We start from the raw sequence: 20,847 nt of genomic DNA on the forward strand, positions 1-20,847 counted from the left end.
AAAGTGTAGTAAATCTTTGTTTTCTCACAGCAGGGTGATCGCACTACAAGGCTGCAATTTTTATTTGCCCATCAAGTGGGCTTTTGGTGGAAATGACACACCACCAGCAGCATGTTGTCCACGAGAGGGTGGTGTGGAGAGGGGGGGGGGGGGGGGCGGTGCGGGCGTTAGAGGACAAGTTGTTCTTCTGTTGGTATGTACTAAGGCTTTACAGTGTTTGAAGAATGTTCTTTCAAGTTCATATAAGAATGTAGCATTTTATTTCCAAAGTGTAGTAAATTTTGTTTTCTCACAGCAGGGTGATCGCACTACAAGGCTGCAATTTTTATTTGCCCATCAAGTGGGCTTTTGGTGGAAATGACACACCACCAGCAGCATGTTGTCCACGAGAGGGTGGTGTGGAAGGGGGGGGGGGGGCGGGGCGGGCGTTAGAGGACAAGTTGTTCTTCTGTTGGTATGTACTAAGGCTTTATAGTGTTTGAAGAATGTTCTTTCAAGTTCATATAAGAATGCAGCATTTTATTTCCAAAGTGTAGTAAATCTTTGTTTTCTCACAGCAGGGTGATCGCACTACAAGGCTGCAATTTTTATTTGCCCATCAAGTGGGCTTTTGGTGGAAATGACACACCACCAGCAGCATGTTGTCCACGAGAGGGTGGTGCGGAGAGGGGGGGGGGGGGGGCGTGCCAGGCGTTAGAGGACAAGTTGTTCTTCTGTTGGTATGTACTAAGGCTTTATAGTGTTTGAAGAATGTTCTTTCAAGTTCATATAAGAATGTAGCATTTTATTTCCAAAGTGTAGTAAATCTTTGTTTTCTCACGGCAGGGTGATCGCACTACAAGGCTGCAATTTTTATTTGCCCATCAAGTGGGCTTTTGGTGGAAATGACACACCACCAGCAGCATGTTGTCCACGAGAGATTGGTGCGGAGAGGGGGGGGGGGGCGGGGCGGGCGTTAGAGCACAAGTTGTTCTTCTGTTGGTATGTACTAATGCTTTATAGTGTTTGAAAGAATGTTCTTTCAAGTTCATATAAGAATGTAGCATTTTATTTCCAAAGTGTAGTAAATCTTTGTTTTCTCACAGCAGGGTGATCGCACTACAAGGCTGCAATTTTTATTTGCCCATCAAGTGGGCTTTTGGTGGAAATCACACACCACCAGCAGCATGTTGTCCGTGAGAGGGTGGTGTGGAGAAGGGGGGGGGGGGCGGGGCGGGCGTTAGAGGACAAGTTGTTCTTCTGTTGGTATGTACTAAGGCTTTACAGTGTTTGAAGAATGTTCTTTCAAGTTCAGATAAGAATGTAGCATTTTATTTCCAAAGTGTAGTAAATCTTTGTTTTCTCACAGCAGGGTGATCGCACTACAAGGCTGCAATTTTTATTTGCCCATCAAGTGGGCTTTTGGTGGAAACGACACACCACCAGCAGCATGTTGTCCACAAGAGGGTGGTGTGGAGAGGGGGGGGGGGGGGCGAGCGTTAGAGGACAAGTTGTTCTTCTGTTATATGTACTAAGGCTTTACAGTGTTTGAAGAATGTTCTTTCAAGTTCATATAAGAATGTAGCATTTTATTTCCAAAGTGTAGTAAATCTTTGTTTTCTCACAGCAGGGTGATCGCACTACAAGGCTGCAATTTTTATTTGCCCATCAAGTGGGCTTGTGGTGGAAATGACACACCACCAGCAGCGTGTTGTCCACGTGAGGGTGGTGTGGAGAGGGAGGGGGGGGGGCGGGCGTTAGAGGACAAGTTGTTCTTCTGTTGGTATGTACTAAGGCTTTACAGTGTTTGAAGAATGTTCTTTCAAGTTCATATAAGAATGTAGCATTTTATTTCCAAAGTGTAGTAAATCATTGTTTTCTCACAGCAGGGTGATCGCACTACAAGGCTGCAATTTTTATTTGCCCATCAAGTGGGATTTGGTGGAAATGACACACCACCAGCAGCATGTTGTCCACGAGAGGGTGGTTTGGAGAGGGGTGGGTGGGGCGGGGCGGGCGTTAGAGGACAAGTTGTTCTTCTGTTGGTATGTACTAAGGCTTTACAGTGTTTGAAGAATGTTCTTTCAAGTTCATATAAGAATGTAGCATTTTATTTCCAAAGTGTAGTAAATCTTTGTTTTCTCACAGCAGGGTGATCGCACTACAAGGCTGCAATTTTTATTTGCCCATCAAGTGGGCTTTTGGTGGAAATGACACACCACCAGCAGCATGTTGTCCACGAGAGGGTGGTGCGGTGTGGGGGGGGGGGGGGGGGGCGGGCGTTAGAGGACAAGTTGTTCTTCTGTTGGTATGTACTAAGGCTTTACAGTGTTTGAAGAATGTTCTTTCAAGTTCATATAAGAATGTAGCATTTTATTTCCAAAGTGTAGTAAATCTTTGTTTTCTCACAGCAGGGTGATCGCACTACAAGGCTGCAATTTTTATTTGCCCATCAAGTGGGCTTTTGGTGGAAATGACACACCACCAGCAGCATGTTGTCCACGAGAGGGTGGTGTGGTGAGGGGGGGGGGGGGGGGCGGTGCGGGCGTTAGAGGACAAGTTGTTCTTCTGTTGGTATGTACTAAGGCTTTACAGTGTTTGAAGAATGTTCTTTCAAGTTCATATAAGAATGTAGCATTTTATTTCCAAAGTGTAGTAAATCTTTGTTTTCTCACAGCAGGGTGATCGCACTACAAGGCTGCAATTTTTATTTGCCCATCAAGTGGGCTTTTGGTGGAAATGACACACCACCAGCAGCATGTTGTCCACGAGAGGGTGGTGTGGAAGGGGGGGGGGGGGCGGGGCGGGCGTTAGAGGACAAGTTGTTCTTCTGTTGGTATGTACTAAGGCTTTATAGTGTTTGAAGAATGTTCTTTCAAGTTCATATAAGAATGTAGCATTTTATTTCCAAAGTGTAGTAAATCTTTGTTTTCTCACAGCAGGGTGATCGCACTACAAGGCTGCAATTTTTATTTGCCCATCAAGTGGGCTTTTGGTGGAAATGACACACCACCAGCAGCATGTTGTCCACGAGAGGGTGGCGTGGAGAGGGGGGGGGGGCGGGGCGAGCGTTAGAGGACAAGTTGTTCTTCTGTTGGTATGTACTAAGGCTTTACAGTGTTTGAAGAATGTTCTTTCAAGTTCATATAAGAATGTAGCATTTTATTTCCAAAGTGTAGTAAATCTTTGTTTTCTCACAGCAGGGTGATCGCACTACAAGGCTGCAATTTTTATTTGCCCATCAAATGGGCTTTTGGTATAAATGACACACCACCAGCAGCATGTTGTCCACGAAAGGGTGGTGTGGAGAGGGGGGGGGGGGGCGTGGCGGGCGTTAGAGGACAAGTTGTTCTTCTGTTGGTATGTACTAAGGCTTTATAGTGTTTGAAGAATGTTCTTTCAAGTTCATATAAGAATGTAGCATTTTATTTCCAAAGTGTAGTAAATCTTTGTTTTCTCACGGCAGGGTGATCGCACTACAAGGCTGCAATTTTTATTTGCCCATCAAGTGGGCTTTTGGTGGAAATGACACACCACCAGCAGCATGTTATCCACGAGAGATTGGTGTGGAGAAAGGGGGGGGGTGGCGGGGCGGGCGTTAGAGGACAAGTTGTTCTTCTGTTGGTATGTACTAAGGCTTTATAGTGTTTGAAAGAATGTTCTTTCAAGTTCATATAAGAATGTAGCATTTTATTTCCAAAGTGTAGTAAATCTTTGTTTTCTCACAGCAGGGTGATCGCACTACAAGGCTGCAATTTTTATTTGCCCATCAAGTGGGCTTTTGGTGGATATGACACACCACCAGCAGCATGTTGTCAACGAGAGGGTGGTGTGGAGAGGGGGGGGGGGGGGGCGGGGCGAGCGTTAGAGGACAAGTTGTTCTTCTGTTGGTATGTACTAAGGCTTTATAGTGTTTGAAGAATGTTCTTTCAAGTTCATATAAGAATGTAGCATTTTATTTCCAAAGTGTAGTAAATCTTTGTTTTCTCACAGCAGGGTGATCGCACTACAAGGCTGCAATTTTTATTTGCCCATCAAGTGGGCTTTTGGTGGAAATGACACACCACCAGCAGCATGTTGTCCATGAGAGGGTGGTGTGGAGAGGGGGGGGGGGGGCGTGGCGGGCGTTAGAGGACAAGTTGTTCTTCTGTTGGTATGTACTAAGGCTTTACAGTGTTTGAAGAATGTTCTTTCAAGTTCATATAAGAATGTAGCATTATATTTCCAAAGTGTAGTAAATCTTTGTTTTCTCACAGCAGGGTGATCGCACTACAATGCTGCAATTTTTATTTGCCCATCAAGTGGGCTTTTGGTGGAAATGACACACCACCAGCAGCATGTTGTCCACGAGAGGGTGGTGTGGAGAGGGGGGGGGGGGGCGGGGCGAGCGTTAGAGGACAAGTTGTTCTTCTGTTGGTATGTACTAAGGCTTTATAGTGTTTGAAGAATGTTCTTTCAAGTTCATATAAGAATGTAGCATTTTATTTCCAAAGTGTAGTAAATCTTTGTTTTCTCACAGCAGGGTGATCGCACTACAAGGCTGCAATTTTTATTTGCCCATCAAGTGGGCTTTTGGTGGAAATGACACACCACCAGCAGCATGTTGTCCACGAGAGGGTGGTGTGGAGAGGAGGGAGGGGGGCGGGGCGAGCGTTAGAGGACAAGTTAATCTTCTGTTGGTATGTACTAAGGCTTTACAGTGTTTGAAGAATGTTCTTTCAAGTTCATATAAGAATGTAGCATTTTATTTCCAAAGTGTAGTAAATCTTTGTTTTCTCACAGCAGGGTGATCGCACTACAAGGCTGCAATTTTTATTTGCCCATCAAGTGGGCTTTTGGTGGAAATGACACACCACCAGCAGCATGTTTCCACGAGAGGGTGGTGTGGAGAGGGGGGGGGGGGGGGCGGGGCGAGCGTTAGAGGACAAGTTGTTCTTCTGTTGGTATGTACTAAGGCTTTATAGTGTTTGAAGAATGTTCTTTCAAGTTCATATAAGAATATAGCATTTTATTTCCAAAGTGTAGTAAATCTTTGTTTTCTCACAGCAGGGTGATCGCACTACAAGGCTGCAATTTTTATTTGCCCATCAAGTGGGCTTTTGGTGGAAATGACACACCACCAGCAGTATGTTGTCCACGAGTGGGCGGTGTGGAGAGGGGGGGGGGGGGGGGGGCGGGGCGAGCGTTAGAGGACAAGCTGTTTTTCTGTTGGTATGTACTAAGGCTTTATAGTGTTTGAAGAATGTTCTTTCAAGTTCATATAAGAATGTAGCATTTTATTTCCAAAGTGTAGTAAATCTTTGTTTTCTCACAGCAGGGTGATCGCACTACAAGGCTGCAATTTTTATTTGCCCATCAAGTGGGCTTTTGGTGGAAATGACACACCACCAGCATCATGTTGTCCACGAGAGGGTGGTGTGGAGAGGGGGGGGGGGGGCGGGGCGGGCGTTAGAGGACAAGTTGTTCTTCTGTTGGTATGTACTAAGGCTTTACAGTGTTTGAAGAATGTTCTTTCAAGTTCATATAAGAATGTAGCATTTTATTTCCAAAGTGTAGTAAATCTTTGTTTTCTCACAGCAGGGTGATCGCACTACAAGGCTGCAATTTTTATTTGCCCATCAAGTGGGCTTTTGGTGGAAATGACACACCACCAGCAGCATGTTGTCCACGAGAGGGTGGTGTGGAGAGGGGGGGGGGGGGCGGGCGTTAGAGGACAAGTTGTTCTTCTGTTGGTATGTACTAAGGCTTTACAGTGTTTGAAGAATGTTCTTTCAAGTTCATATAAGAATGTAGCATTTTATTTCCAAAGTGTAGTAAATCTTTGTTTTCTCACAGCAGGTTGATCGCACTACAAGGCTGCAATTTTTATTTGCCCATCAAGTGGGCTTTTGGTGGAAATGACACACCACCAGCAGCATGTTGTCCACGTGAGGGTGGTGTGGAGAGGGGGGGGGGGGCGGTGCGGGCGTTAGAGGACAAGTTGTTCTTCTGTTGGTATGTACTAAGGCTTTTACAGTGTTTGAAGAATGTTCTTTTCTAGTTCATATAAGAATGTAGCATTTTATTTCCAAAGTGTAGTAAATCTTTGTTTTCTCACAGCATGGTGATCGCACTACAAGGCTGCAATTTTTATTTGCCCATCAAGTGGGCTTTTGGTGGAAATGACACACCACCAGCAGCATGTTGTCCACGAGAGGGTGGTGTGGAAGGAAGGGGGGGTGGCGGGGCGGGCGTTAGAGGACAAGTTGTTCTTCTGTTGGTATGTACTAAGGCTTTATAGTGTTTGAAGAATGTTCTTTCAAGTTCATATAAGAATGTAGCATTTTATTTCCAAAGTGTAGTAAATCTTTGTTTTCTCACAGCAGGGTGATCGCACTACAAGGCTGCAATTTTTATTTGCCCATCAAGTGGGCTTTTGGTGGAAATGACACACCACCAGCAGCATGTTGTCCACGAGAGGGTGGCGTGGACAGGGGGGGGGGGGGGCGGGGCGGGGGTTAGAGGACAAGTTGTTCTTCTGTTGGTATGTACTAAGGCTTTATAGTGTTTGAAGAATGTTCTTTCAAGTTCATATAAGAATGTAGCATTTTATTTCCAAAGTGTAGTAAATCTTTGTTTTCTCACAGCAGGGTGATCGCACTACAAGGCTGCAATTTTTATTTGCCCATCAAGTGGGCTTTTGGTGGAAATGACACACCACCAGCAGGATGTTGTCCACGAGAGGGTGGTGTGGTGAGTGGGGAGGGGGGCGGGGCGAGCGTTAGAGGACAAGTTGTTCTTCTGTTGGTATGTACTAAGGCTTTACAGTGTTTGAAGAATGTTCTTTCAAGTTCATATAAGAATGTAGCATTTTATTTCCAAAGTGTAGTAAATCTTTGTTTTCTCACAGCAGGGTGATCGCACTACAAGGCTGCAATTATTATTTGCCCATCATGTGGGCTTTTGGTGGAAATGACACACCACCAGCAGCATGTTGTCCACGAGAGGGTGGTGTGGAGAGGGGGGGGGGGGGGGGGCGGGGCGAGCGTTAGAGGACAAGTTTTTCTTCTGTTGGTATGTACTAAGGCTTTATAGTGATTGAAGAATGTTCTTTCAAGTTCATATAAGAATGTAGCATTTTATTTCCAAAGTGTAGAAAATCTTTGTTTTCTCACAGCAGGGTGATCGCACTACAAGGCTGCAATTTTCATTTGCATATCAAGTGGGCTTTTGGTGGAAATGACACACCACCAGCAGCATGTTGTCCACGAAAGGGTGGTGTGGAAGGGGGGGGGGGGGGGGGCGAGCGTAAGAGGACAAGTTGTTCTTCTGTTGGTATGTACTAAGGCTTTATAGTGTTTGATAGAATGTTCTTTCAAGTTCATATAAGAATGTAGCATTTTATTTCCAAAGTGTAGTAAATCTTTGTTTTCTCACTGCAGGGTGATCGCACCACAAGGCTGCAATTTTTATTTGCCCATCAAGTGGGCTTTTGGTGGAAATGACACACCACCAGCAGCATGTTGTCCACGAGAGGGTGGTGTGGTGAGGGGGGGGGGGGGGCGGGGCGAGCGTTAGAGGACAAGTTGTTCTTCTGTTGGTATGTACTAATGCTTTATAGTGTTTGAAGAATGTTCTTTCAAGTTCATATACGAATGTAGTATTTTATTTCCAAAGTGTAGTAAGTCTTTGTTTTCTCACAGCAGGGTGATCGCACTACAAGGCTGCAATTTTTATTTGCAAATCAAGTGGGCTTTTGGTGAAATGACACACCACCAGCAGCATGTTGTCCACGAGAGGGTGGTGTGGAAAGGGGGGGGGGGGTGGGGGCGAGCGTAAGAGGACAAGTTGTTCTTCTGTTGGTATGTACTAAGGCTTTATAGTGTTTGAAAGAATGTTCTTTCAAGTTCATATAAGAATGTAGCATTTTATTTCCAAAGTGTAGTAAATTTTTGTTTTCTCACAGCAGGGTGATCGCACTACAAGGCTGCAATTTTTATTTGCCCATCAAGTGGGCTTTTGGTGGAAATGACACACCACCAGCAGCATGTTGTCCACGAGAGGGTGGTGTGGAGAGGGGGCGGAGGGGGGGGGCGGGGCGAGCGTTAGAGGACAAGTTGTTCTTCTGTTGGTATGTACTAAGGCTTTATAGTGTTTGAAGAATGTTCTTTCAAGTTCATATAAGAATGTAGCATTTTATTTCCAAAGTGTAGTAAATCTTTGTTTTCTCACAGCAGGGTGATCGCACTACAAGGCTGCAATTTTTATTTGCCCATCAAGTGGGCTTTTGGTGGAAATGACACACCACCAGCAGCATGTTGTCCACGAGAGGGTGGTGTGGAAGGGGGGGGGGGGGGGTGGGGGCGAGCGTAAGAGGACAAGTTGTTCTTCTGTTGGTATGTACTAAGGCTTTATAGTGTTTGAAAGAATGTTCTTTCAAGTTCATATAAGAATGTAGCGTTTTATTTCCAAAGTGTAGTAAATCTTTGTTTTCTCACAGCGGGGTGATGGCACTACAAGGCTGAAGCCTGCAATTTTTATTTGCCCATCAAGTGGGCTTTTGGTGGAAATGACACACCACCAGCAGCATGTTGTCCACGTGATGGTGGTGTGGAAGGGGGGGGGGGGGTGGGGGCGAGCGTAATAGGACAAGTTGTTGTTCTGTTGGTATGTACTAAGGCCTTATAGTGTTTGAAGAATGTTCTTTCAAGTTCATATAAGAATGTAGCATTTTATTTCCAAAGTGTAGTAAATCTTTGTTTTCTCACAGCAGGGTGATCGCACTACAAGGCTGCAATTTTTATTTGCCCATCAAGTGGGCTTTTGGTGGAAATGACACACCACCAGCAGCATGTTGTCCACGAGAAGGTGGTGTGGAGAGGGGGGGGGGGGGGCGTTGCGAGCGTTAGAGGACAAGTTGTTCTTCTGTTGGTATGTACTAAGGCTTTATAGTGTTTGAAGAATGTTCTTTCAGGTTCATATAAGAATGTAGCATTTTATTTCCAAAGTGTAGTAAATCTTTGTTTTCTCACAGCAGGGTGATCGCACTACAAGGCTGCAATTTTTATTTGCCCATCAAGTGGGCTTTTGGTGGAAATGACACACCACCAGCAGCATGTTGTCCACGAGAGGGTGGTGTGGAAGGGGGGGGGGGGTGGGGGCGAGCGTAAGAGGACAAGTTGTTCTTCTGTTGGTATGTACTAAGGCTTTATAGTGTTTTGAAAGAATGTTCTTTCAAGTTCATATAAGAATGTAGCATTTTATTTCCAAAGTGTAGTAAATCTTTGTTCTCTCACAGCGGGGTGATCGCACTACAAGGCTGAAGGCTGCAATTTTTATTTGCCCATCAAGTGGGCTTTTGGTGGAAATGACACACCACCAGCAGCATGTTGTCCACGTGAGGGTGGTGTGGAAGGGGGGGAGGGGGGGGGGGGGTGGGGGCGAGCGTAATAGGACAAGTTGTTGTTCTGTTGGTATGTACTAAGGCTTTATAGTGTTTGAAGAATGTTCTTTCAAGTTCATATAAGAATGTAGCATTTTATTTCCAAAGTGTAGTAAATCTTTGTTTTCTCACAGCAGGGTGATCGCACTACAAGGCTGCAATTTTTATTTGCCCATCAAGTGGTCTTTTGGTGGAAATGACACACCACCAGCAGCATGTTGTCCACGAGAGGGTGGTGTGGAGAGGGGGGGGGGGGGCGGGGCGAGCGTTAGAGGACAAGTTGTTCTTCTGTTGGTATGTACTAAAGCTTTATAGTGCTTGAAGAATGTTCTTTCAGGTTCATATAAGAATGTAGCATTTTATTTCCAAAGTGTAGTAAATCTTTGTTTTCTCACAGCAGGGTGATCGCACACCAAGGCTGCAATTTTTATTTGCCCATCAAGTGGGCTTTTGGTGGAAATGACACACCACCAGCAGCATGTTGTCCACGAGAGGGTGGTGTGGAAGGGGGGGGGGGATGGGGGCGAGCGTAAGAGGACAAGTTGTTCTTCTGTTGGTATGTACTAAGGGTTTATAGTGTTTGAAAGAATGTTTTTTCATGTTCATATAAGAATGTAGCATTTTATTTCCAAAGTGCAGTACATCTTTGTTTTCTCACAGCAGGGTGATCGCACTACAAGGCTGCAATTTTTATTTGCCCATCAATTGGCTTTTGGTGGAAATGACACACCACCAGCAGCATGTTGTCCACGAGAGGGTGGTGTGGAAGGGGGGGGGGTGGTGGGGGCGAGCGTAAGAGGACAAGTTGTTCTTCTGTTGGTATGTACTAAGGCTTTATAGTGTTTTGAAAGAATGTTCTTTCAAGTTCATATAAGAATGTAGCATTTTATTTCCAAAGTGTAGTAAATCTTTGTTCTCTCACAGCGGGGTGATCGCACTACAAGGCTGAAGGCTGCAATTTTTATTTGCCCATCAAGTGGGCTTTTGGTGGAAATGACACACCACCAGCAGCATGTTGTCCACGTGAGGGTGGTGTGGAAGGGGGGGAGGGGGGGGGTTGGGGGCGAGCGTAATAGGACAAGTTGTTGTTCTGTTGGTATGTACTAAGGCTTTATAGTGTTTGAAGAATGTTCTTTCAAGTTCATATAAGAATGTAGCATTTTATTTCCAAAGTGTAGTAAATCTTTGTTTTCTCACAGCAGGGTGATCGCACTACAAGGCTGCAATTTTTATTTGTCCATCAAGTGGGCTTTTGGTGGAAATGACACACCACCAGCAGCATGTTGTCCACGAGAGGGTGGTGTGGAGGGGGGGGGGGGGTGGGGCAAGCGTTAGAGGACAAGTTGTTCTTCTGTTGGTATGTACTAAGGCTTTATAGGGTTTGAAGAATGTTCTTTCAAGTTCATATAAGAATGTAGCATTTTATTTCCAAAGTGTAGTAAATCTTTGTTTTCTCACAGCAGGGTGATCGCACTACAAGGCTGCAATTTTAATTGCCCATCAAGTGGGCTTTTGGTGGAAATGACACACCACCAGCAGCATGTTGTCCACGAGAGGGTGGTGTGGAGAGGGGGGGGGGGGGGCGGGGCGAGCGTTAGAGGACAAGTTGTTCTTCTGTTGGTATGTACTAAGGCTTTGTAGTGTTTGAAAGAATGTTCTTTCAAGTTCATATAAGTATGTAGCATTTTATTTCCAAAGTGTAGTAAATCTTTGTTTTCTCACAGCAGGGTGATCGCACTACAAGGCTGCAATTTTTATTTGCCCATCAAGTGGGCTTTTGGTGGAAATGACACACCACCAGCAGCATGTTGTCCACGAGAGGGTGGTGTGGAAGGGGGGGGTGGGGGGTTGGGGCGAGCGTAAGAGGACAAGTTGTTCTTCTGTTGGTATGTACTAAGGCTTTATAGTGTTTGAAAGAATGTTCTTTCAAGTTCATATAAGAATGTAGCATTTTATTTCCAAAGTGTAGTAAATCTTTGTTTTCTCACAGCAGGGTGATCGCACTACAAGGCTGCAATTTTTATTTGCCCATCAAGTGGGCTTTTGGTGGAAATGACACACCACCAGCAGCATGTTGTCCACGAGAGGGTGGTGTGGAAGGGTAGGGGGGTGTGGGGGCGAGCGTAAGAGGACAAGTTGTTGTTCTGTTGGTATGTACTAAGGCTTTATAGTGTTTGAAGAATGTTCTTTCAAGTTCATATAAGAATGTAGCATTTTATTTCCAAAGTGTTGTAAATCTTTGTTTTCTCACAGCAGGGTGATCGCACTACAAGGCTGCAATTTTTATTTGCCCATCAAGTGGGCTTTTGGTGGAAATGACACACCACCAGCAGCATGTTATCCACGAGAGATTGGTGTGGAGAAAGGGGGGGGGGTGGCGGGGCGGGCGTTAGAGGACAAGTTGTTCTTCTGTTGGTATGTACTAAGGCTTTATAGTGTTTGAAAGAATGTTCTTTCAAGTTCATATAAGAATGTAGCATTTTATTTCCAAAGTGTAGTAAATCTTTGTTTTCTCACAGCAGGGTGATCGCACTACAAGGCTGCAATTTTTATTTGCCCATCAAGTGGGCTTTTGGTGGATATGACACACCACCAGCAGCATGTTGTCAACGAGAGGGTGGTGTGGAGAGGGGGGGGGGGGGGCGGGGCGAGCGTTAGAGGACAAGTTGTTCTTCTGTTGGTATGTACTAAGGCTTTATAGTGTTTGAAGAATGTTCTTTCAAGTTCATATAAGAATGTAGCATTTTATTTCCAAAGTGTAGTAAATCTTTGTTTTCTCACAGCAGGGTGATCGCACTACAAGGCTGCAATTTTTATTTGCCCATCAAGTGGGCTTTTGGTGGAAATGACACACCACCAGCAGCATGTTGTCCATGAGAGGGTGGTGTGGAGAGGGGGGGGGGGGCGTGGCGGGCGTTAGAGGACAAGTTGTTCTTCTGTTGGTATGTACTAAGGCTTTACAGTGTTTGAAGAATGTTCTTTCAAGTTCATATAAGAATGTAGCATTATATTTCCAAAGTGTAGTAAATCTTTGTTTTCTCACAGCAGGGTGATCGCACTACAAGGCTGCAATTTTTATTTGCCCATCAAGTGGGCTTTTGGTGGAAATGACACACCACCAGCAGCATGTTGTCCACGAGAGGGTGGTGTGGAGAGGGGGGGGGGGGCGGGGCGAGCGTTAGAGGACAAGTTGTTCTTCTGTTGGTATGTACTAAGGCTTTATAGTGTTTGAAGAATGTTCTTTCAAGTTCATATAAGAATGTAGCATTTTATTTCCAAAGTGTAGTAAATCTTTGTTTTCTCACAGCAGGGTGATCGCACTACAAGGCTGCAATTTTTATTTGCCCATCAAGTGGGCTTTTGGTGGAAATGACACACCACCAGCAGCATGTTGTCCACGAGAGGGTGGTGTGGAGAGGAGGGAGGGGGGCGGGGCGAGCGTTAGAGGACAAGTTAATCTTCTGTTGGTATGTACTAAGGCTTTACAGTGTTTGAAGAATGTTCTTTCAAGTTCATATAAGAATGTAGCATTTTATTTCCAAAGTGTAGTAAATCTTTGTTTTCTCACAGCAGGGTGATCGCACTACAAGGCTGCAATTTTTATTTGCCCATCAAGTGGGCTTTTGGTGGAAATGACACACCACCAGCAGCATGTTTCCACGAGAGGGTGGTGTGGAGAGGGGGGGGGGGGGGGGCGGGGCGAGCGTTAGAGGACAAGTTGTTCTTCTGTTGGTATGTACTAAGGCTTTATAGTGTTTGAAGAATGTTCTTTCAAGTTCATATAAGAATATAGCATTTTATTTCCAAAGTGTAGTAAATCTTTGTTTTCTCACAGCAGGGTGATCGCACTACAAGGCTGCAATTTTTATTTGCCCATCAAGTGGGCTTTTGGTGGAAATGACACACCACCAGCAGTATGTTGTCCACGAGTGGGCGGTGTGGAGAGGGGGGGGGGGGGGGGGGGCGGGGCGAGCGTTAGAGGACAAGCTGTTTTTCTGTTTGTATGTACTAAGGCTTTATAGTGTTTGAAGAATGTTCTTTCAAGTTCATATAAGAATGTAGCATTTTATTTCCAAAGTGTAGTAAATCTTTGTTTTCTCACAGCAGGGTGATCGCACTACAAGGCTGCAATTTTTATTTGCCCATCAAGTGGGCTTTTGGTGGAAATGACACACCACCAGCATCATGTTGTCCACGAGAGGGTGGTGTGGAGAGGGGGGGGGGGCGGGGCGGGCGTTAGAGGACAAGTTGTTCTTCTGTTGGTATGTACTAAGGCTTTACAGTGTTTGAAGAATGTTCTTTCAAGTTCATATAAGAATGTAGCATTTTATTTCCAAAGTGTAGTAAATCTTTGTTTTCTCACAGCAGGGTGATCGCACTACAAGGCTGCAATTTTTATTTGCCCATCAAGTGGGCATTTGGTGGAAATGACACACCACCAGCAGCATGTTGTCCACGAGAGGGTGGTGTGGAGAGGGGGGGGGGGGGGGCGGGCGTTAGAGGACAAGTTGTTCTTCTGTTGGTATGTACTAAGGCTTTACAGTGTTTGAAGAATGTTCTTTCAAGTTCATATAAGAATGTAGCATTTTATTTCCAAAGTGTAGTAAATCTTTGTTTTCTCACAGCAGGGTGATCGCACTACAAGGCTGCAATTTTTATTTGCCCATCAAGTGGGCTTTTGGTGGAAATGACACACCACCAGCAGCATGTTGTCCACGAAAGGGTGGTGTGGAAGGGGGGGGGGGGGGCGAGCGTAAGAGGACAAGTTGTTCTTCTGTTGGTATGTACTAAGGCTTTATAGTGTTTGATAGAATGTTCTTTCAAGTTCATATAAGAATGTAGCATTTTATTTCCAAAGTGTAGTAAATCTTTGTTTTCTCACTGCAGGGTGATCGCACCACAAGGCTGCAATTTTTATTTGCCCATCAAGTGGGCTTTTGGTGGAAATGACACACCACCAGCAGCATGTTGTCCACGAGAGGGTGGTGTGGAGAGGGGGGGGGGGGGCGGGGCGAGCGTTAGAGGACAAGTTGTTCTTCTGTTGGTATGTACTAATGCTTTATAGTGTTTGAAGAATGTTCTTTCAAGTTCATATACGAATGTAGTATTTTATTTCCAAAGTGTAGTAAGTCTTTGTTTTCTCACAGCAGGGTGATCGCACTACAAGGCTGCAATTTTTATTTGCAAATCAAGTGGGCTTTTGGTGAAATGACACACCACCAGCAGCATGTTGTCCACGAGAGGGTGGTGTGGAAAGGGGGGGGGGTGGGGGCGAGCGTAAGAGGACAAGTTGTTCTTCTTTTGGTATGTACTAAGGCTTTATAGTGTTTGAAAGAATGTTCTTTCAAGTTCATATAAGAATGTAGCATTTTATTTCCAAAGTGTAGTAAATTTTTGTTTTCTCACAGCAGGGTGATCGCACTACAAGGCTGCAATTTTTATTTGCCCATCAAGTGGGCATTTGGTGGAAATGACACACCACCAGCAGCATGTTGTCCACGAGAGGGTGGTGTGGAGAGGGGGGGGAGGGGGGGGGCGGGGCGAGCGTTAGAGGACAAGTTGTTCTTCTGTTGGTATGTACTAAGGCTTTATAGTGTTTGAAGAATGTTCTTTCAAGTTCATATAAGAATGTAGCATTTTATTTCCAAAGTGTAGTAAATCTTTGTTTTCTCACAGCAGGGTGATCGCACTACAAGGCTGCAATTTTTATTTGCCCATCAAGTGGGCTTTTGGTGGAAATGACACACCACCAGCAGCATGTTGTCCACGTGATGGTGGTGTGGAAGGGGGGGGGGTGGGGGCGAGCGTAATAGGACAAGTTGTTGTTCTGTTGGTATGTACTAAGGCCTTATAGTGTTTGAAGAATGTTCTTTCAAGTTCATATAAGAATGTAGCATTTTATTTCCAAAGTGTAGTAAATCTTTGTTTTCTCACAGCAGGGTGATCGCACTACAAGGCTGCAATTTTTATTTGCCCATCAAGTGGGCTTTTGGTGGAAATGACACACCACCAGGAGCATGTTGTCCACGAGAGGGTGGTGTGGAGAGGGGGGGGGGGGGGGGCGTTGCGAGCGTTAGAGGACAAGTTGTTCTTCTGTTGGTATGTACTAAGGCTTTATAGTGTTTGAAGAATGTTCTTTCAGGTTCATATAAGAATGTAGCATTTTATTTCCAAAGTGTAGTAAATCTTTGTTTTCTCACAGCAGGGTGATCGCACTACAAGGCTGCAATTTTTATTTGCCCATCAAGTGGGCTTTTGGTGGAAATGACACACCACCAGCAGCATGTTGTCCACGAGAGGGTGGTGTGGAAGGGGGGGGGGGGTGGGGGCGAGCGTAAGAGGACAAGTTGTTCTTCTGTTGGTATGTACTAAGGCTTTATAGTGTTTTGAAAGAATGTTCTTTCAAGTTCATATAAGAATGTAGCATTTTATTTCCAAAGTGTAGTAAATCTTTGTTCTCTCACAGCGGGGTGATCGCACTACAAGGCTGAAGGCTGCAATTTTTATTTGCCCATCAAGTGGGCTTTTGGTGGAAATGACACACCACCAGCAGCATGTTGTCCACGTGAGGGCGGTGTGGAAGGGGGGGAGGGGGGGGGGGGGGGGGGCGAGCGTAATAGGACAAGTTGTTGTTCTGTTGGTATGTACTAAGGCTTTATAGTGTTTGAAGAATGTTCTTTCAAGTTCATATAAGAATGTAGCATTTTATTTCCAAAGTGTAGTAAATCTTTGTTTTCTCACAGCAGGGTGATCGCACTACAAGGCTGCAATTTTTATTTGCCCATCAAGTGGTCTTTTGGTGGAAATGACACACCACCAGCAGCATGTTGTCCACGAGAGGGTGGTGTGGAGAGGGGGGGGGGGGGGCGGGAGCGTTAGAGGACAAGTTGTTCTTCTGTTGGTATGTACTAAAGCTTTATAGTGCTTGAAGAATGTTCTTTCAGGTTCATATAAGAATGTAGCATTTTATTTCCAAAGTGTAGTAAATCTTTGTTTTCTCACAGCAGGGTGATCGCACACCAAGGCTGCAATTTTTATTTGCCCATCAAGTGGGCTTTTGGTGGAAATGACACACCACCAGCAGCATGTTGTCCACGAGAGGGTGGTGTGGAAGGGGGGGGGGGGGATGGGGGCGAGCGTAAGAGGACAAGTTGTTCTTCTGTTGGTATGTACTAAGGGTTTATAGTGTTTGAAAGAATGTTTTTTCAAGTTCATATAAGAATGTAGCATTTTATTTCCAAAGTGCAGTACATCTTTGTTTTCTCACAGCAGGGTGATCGCACTACAAGGCTGCAATTTTCATTTGCCCATCAATTGGCTTTTGGTGGAAATGACACACCACCAGCAGCATGTTGTCCACGAGAGGGTGGTGTGGAAGGGGGGGGGTGGTGGGGGCGAGCGTAAGAGGACAAGTTGTTCTTCTGTTGGTATGTACTAAGGCTTTATAGTGTTTTGAAAGAATGTTCTTTCAAGTTCATATAAGAATGTAGCATTTTATTTCCAAAGTGTAGTAAATCTTTGTTCTCTCACAGCGGGGTGATCGCACTACAAGGCTGAAGGCTGCAATTTTTATTTGCCCATCAAGTGGGCTTTTGGTGGAAATGACACACCACCAGCAGCATGTTGTCCACGTGAGGGTGGTGTGGAAGGGGGGGAGGGGGGGGGTTGGGGGCGAGCGTAATAGGACAAGTTGTTGTTCTGTTGGTATGTACTAAGGCTTTATAGTGTTTGAAGAATGTTCTTTCAAGTTCATATAAGAATGTAGCATTTTATTTCCAAAGTGTAGTAAATCTTTGTTTTCTCACAGCAGGGTGATCGCACTACAAGGCTGCAATTTTTATTTGTCCATCAAGTGGGCTTTTGGTGGAAATGACACACCACCAGCAGCATGTTGTCCACGAGAGGGTGGTGTGGAGGGGGGGGGGGGGGGTGGGGCAAGCGTTAGAGGACAAGTTGTTCTTCTGTTGGTATGTACTAAGGCTTTATAGGGTTTGAAGAATGTTCTTTCAAGTTCATATAAGAATGTAGCATTTTATTTCCAAAGTGTAGTAAATCTTTGTTTTCTCACAGCAGGGTGATCGCACTACAAGGCTGCAATTTTTATTTGCCCATCAAGTGGGCTTTTGGTGGAAATGACACACCACCAGCAGCATGTTGTCCACGAGAGGGTGGTGTGGAAGGGGGGGGTGGGGGGTTGGGGCGAGCGTAAGAGGACAAGTTGTTCTTCTGTTGGTATGTACTAAGGCTTTATAGTGTTTGAAAGAATGTTCTTTCAAGTTCATATAAGAATGTAGCATTTTATTTCCAAAGTGTAGTAAATCTTTGTTTTCTCACAGCAGGGTGATCGCACTACAAGGCTGCAATTTTTATTTGCCCATCAAGTGGGCTTTTGGTGGAAATGACACACCACCAGCAGCATGTTGTCCACGAGAGGGTGGTGTGGAAGGGTGGGGGGGTGTGGGGGCGAGCGTAAGAGGACAAGTTGTTGTTCTGTTGGTATGTACTAAGGCTTTATAGTGTTTGAAGAATGTTCTTTCAAGTTCATATAAGAATGTAGCATTTTATTTCCAAAGTGTTGTAAATCTTTGTTTTCTCACAGCAGGGTGATCGCACTACAAGGCTGCTATTTTTATTTGCCCATCAAGTGGGCTTTTGGTGGAAATGACACACCACCAGCAGCATGTTGTCCACGAGAGGGTGGTGCGGTGAGGGGGGGGGGGGGCGGGGCGAGCGTTAGAGGACAAGTTGTTCTTCTGTTGGTATGTACTAAGGCTTTATAGTGTTAGAAATATGTTCTTTCAAGTTCATATAAGAATGTAGCATTTTATTTCCAAAGTGTAGTAAATCTTTGTTTTCTCACAGCAGGGTGATCGCACTACAAGGCTGCAATTTTTATTTGCCCATCAAGTGGGCTTTTGGTGGAAATGACACACCACCAGCAGCATGTTGTCCACGAGAGGGTGGTGTGGAAGGGGGGGAGGGGATGGGGGCGAGCGTAAGAGGACAAGTTGTCCTTCTGTTGGTATGTACTAAGGCTTTATAGTGTTTGAAAGATTGTTCCTTCAAGTTCATATAAGAATGTAGCATTTTATTTCCAAAGTGTAGTAAATCTTTGTTTTCTCACAGCAGGGTGATCGCACTACAAGGCTGCAATTTTTATTTGCCCATCAAGTGGGCTTTTGGTGGAAATGACACACCACCAGCAGCATGTTGTCCACGAGAGGGTGGTGTGGAAGGGCGGGAGGGGGGGGGGGCGAGCGTAAGAGGACAAGTTGTTCTTCTGTTGGTATGTACTAAGGCTTTATAGTGTTTGAAGAATGTTCTTTCAAGTTCATATAAGAATGTAGCATTTTATTTCCAAAGTGTAGTAAATCTTTGTTTTCTCACAGCAGGGTGATCGCACTACAAGGCTGCAATTTTTATTTGCCCATCAAGTGGGCTTTTGGTGGAAATGACACACCACCAGCAGCAAGTTGTCCACGAGAGGGTGGTGTGGAGAGGGGGGGGGGGGGGGGGGCGGGGCGAGCATTAGAGGACAAGTTGTTCTTCTGTTGGTATGTACTAAGGCTTTATAGTGTTTGAAGAATGTTCTTTCAAGTTCATATAAGAATGTAGCATTTTATTTCCAAAGTGTAGTAAATCTTTGTTTTCTCACAGCAGGGTGATCGCACTACAAGGCTGCAATTTTTATTTGCCCATCAAGTGGGCTTTTGGTGGAAATGACACACCACCAGCAGCATGTTGTCCACGAGAGGGTGGTGTGGAAGGGGGGGGGGGGGGGGCGAGCGTAAGAGGACAAGTTGTTCTTCTGTTGGTATGTACTAAGGCTTTTTAGTGTTTGAAAGAATGTTCTTTCAAGTTCATATAAGAATGTAGCATTTTATTTCCAAAGTATAGTAAATCTTTGTTTTCTCACAGCAGGGTGATCGCACTACAAGGCTGCAATTTTTATTTGTCCATCAAGTGGGCTTTTGGTGGATATGACACACCACCAGCAGCATGTTGTCCACGAGAGGGTGGTGGGGAGAGGGGGGGGGGGGGCGGGGCGAGCGTTAGAGGACAAGTTGTTCTTCTGTTGGTATGTACTAAGGCTTTATAGTGTTTGAAGAATGTTCTTTCAAGTTCATATAAGAATGTAGCATTTTATTTCCAAAGTGTAGTAAATCTTTGTTTTCACACAGCAGGGTGATCGCACTACAAGGCTGCAATTTTTATTTGCCCATCAAGTGGGCTTTTGGTGGATATGACACACCACCAGCAGCATGTTGTCAACGAGACGGTGGTGTGGAGAGGGGGGGGGGGGGGGGGGCGGGGCGAGCGTTAGAGGACAAGTTGTTCTTCTGTTGGTATGTACTAAGGCTTTATAGTGTTTGAAAGAATGTTCTTTCAAGTTCATATAAGTATGTAGCATTTTATTTCCAAAGTGTAGTAAATCTTTGTTTTCTCACAGCAGGGTGATCGCACTACAAAGCTGCAATTTTTATTTGCCCATCAAGTGGGCTTTTGGTGGAAATGACACACCACCAGCAGCATGTTGTCCACGAGAGGGTGGTGTGGAAGGGGGGGGGGGGCGAGCGTAAGAGGACAAGTTGTTCTTCTGTTGGTATGTACTAAGGCTTTATAGTGTTTGAAAGAATGTTCTTTCAAGTTCATAAAAGAATGTAGCATTTTATTTCCAAAGTGTAGTAAATCTTTGTTTTCTCACAGCAGGGTGATCGCACTACAAGGCTGCAATTTTTATTTGCCCATCAAGTGGGCTTTTGGTGGAAATGACACACCACCAGCAGCATGTTGTCCACGAGAGGGTGGTGTGGAAGGGGGGGGTGGGGGGTTGGGGCGAGCGTAAGAGGACAAGTTGTTCTTCTGTTGGTATGTACTAAGGCTTTATAGTGTTTGAAAGAATGTTCTTTCAAGTTCATATAAGAATGTAGCATTTTATTTCCAAAGTGTAGTAAATCTTTGTTTTCTCACAGCAGGGTGATCGCACTACAAGGCTGCAATTTTTATTTGCCCATCAAGTGGGCTTTTGGTGGAAATGACACACCACCAGCAGCATGTTGTCCACGAGAGAGTGGTGTGGAAGGGTGGGGGGGTGTGGGGGCGAGCGTAAGAGGACAAGTTGTTGTTCTGTTGGTATGTACTAAGGCTTTATAGTGTTTGAAGAATGTTCTTTCAAGTTCATATAAGAATGTAGCATTTTATTTCCAAAGTGTTGTAAATCTTTGTTTTCTCACAGCAGGGTGATCGCACTACAAGGCTGCAATTTTTATTTGCCCATCAAGTGGGCTTTTGGTGGAAATGACACACCACCAGCAGCATGTTGTCCACGAGAGGGTGGTGCGGTGAGGGGGGGGGGGGGCGGGGCGAGCGTTAGAGGACAAGTTGTTCTTCTGTTGGTATGTACTAAGGCTTTATAGTGTTAGAAATATGTTCTTTCAAGTTCATAT

The sequence above is a fragment of the Schistocerca americana genome, chromosome 8, assembly GCF_021461395.2.
Source record: "Schistocerca americana isolate TAMUIC-IGC-003095 chromosome 8, iqSchAmer2.1, whole genome shotgun sequence".
Taxonomy (NCBI): domain Eukaryota; kingdom Metazoa; phylum Arthropoda; class Insecta; order Orthoptera; family Acrididae; genus Schistocerca; species Schistocerca americana.